The sequence below is a fragment of the Suncus etruscus genome, chromosome 4 (genome assembly GCF_024139225.1).
Source record: "Suncus etruscus isolate mSunEtr1 chromosome 4, mSunEtr1.pri.cur, whole genome shotgun sequence".
Lineage (NCBI taxonomy): Eukaryota > Metazoa > Chordata > Mammalia > Eulipotyphla > Soricidae > Suncus > Suncus etruscus.
The window spans coordinates 134,018,722-134,024,906 of NC_064851.1; the positions used below are offsets into that span (position 1 = coordinate 134,018,722).

At 37.7% G+C, this 6,185-nt stretch overlaps 1 non-coding gene across 1 annotated transcript; it reads left to right on the plus strand.

Annotated features, from left to right (window-relative positions):
* Window positions 1-376: 376 nt before the first annotated feature.
* On the plus strand, window positions 377-481 carry LOC126007654 (U6 spliceosomal RNA). The gene has a single exon (XR_007495159.1). It is a non-coding gene; the product is annotated as a U6 spliceosomal RNA (small nuclear RNA).
* The last annotated feature ends 5,704 nt before the right edge of the window (window positions 482-6,185 follow it).

A 6,185-nucleotide genomic window follows, 5' to 3' on the forward strand; every position in this document is an offset into this window, starting at 1 on the left:
TCCCCTTCCCTTGGCGATGGGCTTTATTTATCCCAATAAAGGCTACTCAAGAGGTCTGGAGAGAAGTTGCCAGGTTCATGGTTCTATGTGGTGGAGTGAGTGACTGATTTGTGGGTGAAAAGCTTATGGTGTGAGTTTCTGGCCTACTATACCTTCCCAACTGTGTGTGGATTACTTCCTGTATCAGAATTGCTGCCAGACTTTTGTCTCTTGTCCTACCCAAAGAGGGGTCATAGGAATTTCTCTCCACCTCTTAGGATTGTGGAATGCACAACCCACTATATAAGACCTAACCATTGTGTATCTGTCATAACTATTTCTTTACTTTTAATATAATAGCATGCAAGCATATTTCATAACATGATTTTGTACTTTAGTGCTTCCCTCTAGCAGCTCATGTGCTAAAATTGGGAAAAAAAGAAAATTAGCATGTTCCCTGCAAAACAATGACATGTAAATTTATAAAACAATCCAAAAGAGTCCATTAAGAATATTTTATAAGGGACTCTCCTCAGGCATGCCCCTTTTACATGGTTGCTGCACATACCCCTCAAGACACTTCTCACACACACTGCTCATGCATGCTCACATGCACACCTCATGTACACACCTCATGTAGTATTTATATTTTGGAACAAGCATAAATAATAGAATGATTGCATATAGGTATAATGGAATATTGAGATGTAGAATTCTTTGAACTCTTGAGTGTTGTAATTCTGAAATATTGAAATTTTGGAATGTTAAGTTGTTGGAATATTGGCACATTAAAATAATGAATTATATGTGTGTTGCATAAATACATATACTATAAAGAAATATACAAAGGAAATATACATATCCCTTTTAAGTCTTTTGAAATAGTCTGGGAAGAGGAATAAAATCCAGAGCACAGTTTCAACCTGAAACTTCATCATGTGGAGTCTGAAAAACAGTTTTCAAAATGGAACAATGCCATAATGTATTACTGGTGCATTTGGGGGTAAAAATATCCATCTACACAATCTTGTGTCCTGTCCTTGGCCTGAGCTCTTATCCTAAGCAAGACTTCTATTTTTCTACTAAGCAGAACCAAAACAAGAAAGTTGAACATAATAAAACAAAAGAAAAAAACCCAAATCCCCAAACAAACAAATTGAAAACATGCTGAAAACTATGGTGGAAGAAGGTCAACACTGGTGCTGGGAATGGGCCTAATTCACTATCATTATATGCCTGAAATACAACTGTGAGAGACTTGTAATTCAAATTGGTCTCAAAACATAACAAAGCAAAACAAAAAACCCCAATGATTTGCAGAAGTCAGTAATCAGGAATCAGTTCCTTTAGCTGAGCCTCTCTCAAGAGCCAAATGTGGTAGTGAACAACACTTAAACTTACATTACACTCAACTTACATTGACACACCTGCATAATTGGCCAAGAAACAGCAAGAGCATACCTAAGACCTCTCTGATCACTGCTTGGGAGCATCCTTCAAACACACACACACACACACACACACACACACACACACACACACACAATCTCACAGTTTAGCAAGTTTTAGAATCTCATATATCCTCAATTTTGAATGTCATTTTAATAGTGTGTGAAGGCACTTTACACCTTCATGTTAATTTTATGTTTATGACACATAAAATATAGATATGTGTTCAGATAGCATACACAGATGTCTTCAGAAATATTTTTCCTCTTCTACTTTTATCTTTAGTATAAAATGTGGATTAAGTTTTTTAAATTCATCATTCTGGGCATTTATTGGTACCTAACAGCTTGGAATTTTATTATGTCTGCTGTTAGAAATGGTTTCTTGACATTTCTCTATTTATTTAATTTTTTGGATCATACTTGGAACTACTCTAGATCTCTTTCTGGCTCTGCGCAGGAGTTTTTCTGGCAGACAAAATGGTGCTGGGATTGAATTATCAACTGCAGGGGTCTCAAACTCAATTTACTTGGGGGCCGCAGGAGGCAAAGTCAGGGTGTGGCCAGGCCGCATAAGGGATTTCACCAAAAAAAAGTCCTCAAACGTCATTATTAACAGTTTTAATTATTTCTTCTGAACATGAATAGAACATTGAGTGAAGATCATGAACAATTCTTCTGAACATAGCATCTTTTGCCTATTCCTTTTTGCCAGAAACTTGACAATGCTTCTCACAAATCTGAACCACAGTTGGCTTTAGAGAGGAAGCAGTTGAGACCCTCAGTATGGCTTGAAGATGATCATATTAAGTCTAGACCTGTACTTTGACTTATTAAAGTTCAATGTAGAGAATAACTTTTCACACAAATATGTGCTCCAAAAAGGCACATGGTGCGCTTGAACATTTGGGAAAGCTCAAGGAAGATGGGTGTAAATTCTCTCAAAAATTGTCTATGCATGTCTGCTTTTCCACTAATCTCCCTGAACTTGGCTTTGAGATCAGAGTTGTATTGCCGGTCAATGAGCTCCATTTGAAGCACAAGAGGGGCATCTTGCACATCAAAGGAAAAGGGGTCCACAAAAATTTGGAAAGTGGCTCTATGCTTTTTGAAGTCTGCAAATCTGAGATCAAATTCCTTCTCTAGCTTAAAAATAGCATCAACATATTTCTCACCACTGAATGGTATGCCTGCATCCACAAGTTCCTTGCATGCTGGGAAATGGTAAAGGTTTGTCTGAGAGAACTGGGATTTCCATAACACAAGTTTTGTGGAGAATGCTTTCACATTGTCATAGGCAGCACTGATAAGCTGCCCCAGGCCTTGTTACATCTTGTTTAGTACATTCAGCTTATGTGTGATGTCAACAAAAAAAGCTAAGTCCATGAGCCATTGTGAACACTCAACTCAGAAACAGCATTCCCATCCTTCTCTATGAAGGCTTTCACTTCTCTCAACTCAAAAAATCTTTTCAGGACATTTCCCCTGCTGAGTCAACTTACCTTGGTGAACTAGAGCACATCTCCATATTCTGACTCCATTTCCTCTAAAAAAGCACAGAACCTCCTGTGCTTTAAGCCCCTGGATCTGATTTGGTTGACGCATTTCACAACAACAGACATCACATTGTCACATGGCAGGCATTTACTGCAAAGGGCCTGCTGATGGAGAATGCAGTGAAGAGCAATGGCCTTCTCTACACCCCCCTCTTCAAGTTATTTTTGAACAAGTGCCACCAGTGCATTTTTCCTCCATATCATCGATGGTGCTCCATCAGTTATTATTCCAACAAACCTCTTCCATGGCAAACTTGCATTCTCAATGGCATCACACAGAAGCCGAAATATCTCATTAGTGGTGGTCTGGCCATGCATTGGAATTATTGTGAGCAGCTCCTCTGTCAATTCAAAATTGCAATCAACACCACGGACATAAATTGTGAGCTGCACAGTGTCTGTTATATCTGTGCCCTCGTCAAGAGCAACTGAGTATGCATCAAAACATTTGGCTTTCTCACACAGTTGATGATGTCATTTGATATGTCAGAAATGCTCTCTGCCACAGTGTTGGCAGAAAGGCTGATTTTTCTAAACTGACCTTTCTTTTCTGGACAGATAATACTTGTAGCCTGTAACATGCATTTTTTTTTAACAAACTCTCCTTCTGTGAATGGTTTTTCTGCCTTAGCAATCATCTTACTAACCATGGAACTAGCTTTGACTGATGCAACATTCTCTTTGATTGCTTTCTTGAAGAAATCTTGTTGCCTCATTAGATATGATTTAAGACTGGCAACCCACTTGGCTCTCTCATTTCCTTGATATGCTGCACATTCCTCAGCTTATTTAGTTGAATAATGGCGTTTCAAGTTGTATTCCTTGTGCACTGCAACTTTCTCTGAGCAAATGTGGGGATGCCCCTGTGCTCAACAAAGAAATACTGCATCTCCCACTTTTCCTGAAATTGTCTGTGATCGTCATCAATCTTTCTCTTCACTGCAGGCTTTGATGAAGTCATGATGAAGGTATGACAAAATCTAAGTCTCTAATAAACTTCTCTCCCTTAGGCCTCCAATAATGCAAGGGACAGCAGGCAGAAGCAGCGGAAATGATGTCTGCGCTAGGTGCAAAGTATTCGTGATTATTCGCTTACCGAATATTCGCAATAAAAAATCGTATTAGTAAGAAAAAAATCGCAAAAAATCACATTAAACATTTGCATATCCCGAACTGAACTGCTCGGTGTATGTGTATATTTAATTCGATTTTTTTTCTTACTAATGCGATTTTTATTGCAATTATTTGGTAAGTGAATAACTGCAAATACTGCGATATTTGAAGGCCGGCCACAGGCCACAAAATGTTGAAAGGAGGGCCACAAACAGCTCACAGGCTGCAAGTTTGAGACCCCTGGTCAACTGCATACAGAGCATACTTTTTTAAAATGATTTATACTTCTCCTTTATACTTCTTTTATGGTTACTTCATTTCTTTTAAATTTTATAACTTTATTATGTTTTAAATTTTTTTCCGTTATTTAACTCCTTCACAAATCAGCTAGGTAACTTTGTAGTGAAGAATATTTCTTTTTTTAACTCATATTTGTTTTAATGTCATGTTGCTTAGTCTCTGAAAACTACAAGTATTTAATTATTCATGATTTTTTTTACCTTCTCTAATATGTATTGCCACTATTAGCAGTGTTTGATAGATTATCATGGGTATTCTTTAGCTTGAGGTTGAAGTATTTTGTTCTTGACACAGGGATTGTTCAGATAGTCATGAGCTTTTTAAAAATTATTTACAGGGGCCAGAGATATAGCATGAAGGTATGGCATTTGCCTTGCATGCAGAAGGACAGTGGTTTGAATCATGGCATCTCATATCATTCCTGGAGCTTTGCAGGAGCAATTTCTGAGCATAAAGCCAGGTGTAACTCCTGAGCACTGTTGGTGTGACCCAAAAACCAAAAAAAAATATTTACAAAGTTATTCATATTTCAGTTTTAGACATACAATGTTACAGTACCAGTTCACCAACAATGTCAACCTTTCTCCACCAATTTTTCCAATGAGTCTATCCCATACCTCATTTCCACCCAGCCTGCCATCATAAGTCACCTTTTGAAGTTTAGTTTTTAAAGTTTGGGTCTCATGATTTCATTGTTTTGACTCTGGTTTGGATATTTAGTTCTATCCTTTTTTTTTTATTATTTTGGACCACACCTGGTGGTGTGCAGCTATTACTCCTGACTCTGTGCTCATAACTTGCCCCTGGCAGGGTTGGGGGGACCATATGGGATACCATATGTCCTTCCCAGGATAGCCACATGCAATGCAAATGACATACTGCTATACTATTCCTCTGGTCACTAGTTCTGTTCTTTCTTACCACCAATGCACCTGTTCTCCTTGGCCCTTATCATACCCTTTTTTCCACATATTTCTCTAATCAATTTTTTTCTGGGACCAAACCCATTTAAACCATTATATTCCTTCATGCAGTTATTCTAGATATCATATGTATGTGATAGCACATGAGATTTTTCTGATCAGCCACTCAACTTTATTTTTGTAAGTTCCTGTTCATTTTCCCAATAGTTTATTAGAATTTGTCAATGCTACTTAACAGCCCATTGGGGTGTGATAAATCCCTAATACTAGTTGCTAATTTGAAACTCATTTCCATATTCAGGGTATTTCTCTTCCTTATTGCATATGCTCTTTCATGGTTATTATTAAGTAAGGAAGGTGTAGGAATTACTGAGATCCCTATGCTTAAATTTATGTACCCATGTTAGTTACTGCTAGTAATTATCTCAAACTCTCAATCATGTCCAGAATGGCCGATATAAATTCCAGTGCCATAGGACCTCAGTAGCAATATCTTTGGGCCTTTGCATTGAACTGCTGTCCTGCTTGGCTGAGAATTTTTGGAGAAATCCCTACTCACCCCATCCCACATATTTATTATTTAAATTTCTTGGGGTGGGTCTTGGATTACACCCAGTTGTTACCAGGACTTGCCTCCTAGCTCTATGATGAGGTGCTTAGCTTGAAACAGAGTTGGTTTGTTCAATGTAAAAGCCTTAAACCATGTACTCTGTCTCTAGTATTTAATCTCTCACTTTTTAAATTATTGATACAACACTGGTACTATATATTTTAGAGATATTGTGTTATACACTTCACCTACTTCCAAAGTGTCAGGAATACAAGATATAATTACAAGATATGAACATTGCATTTACTTAAAAATC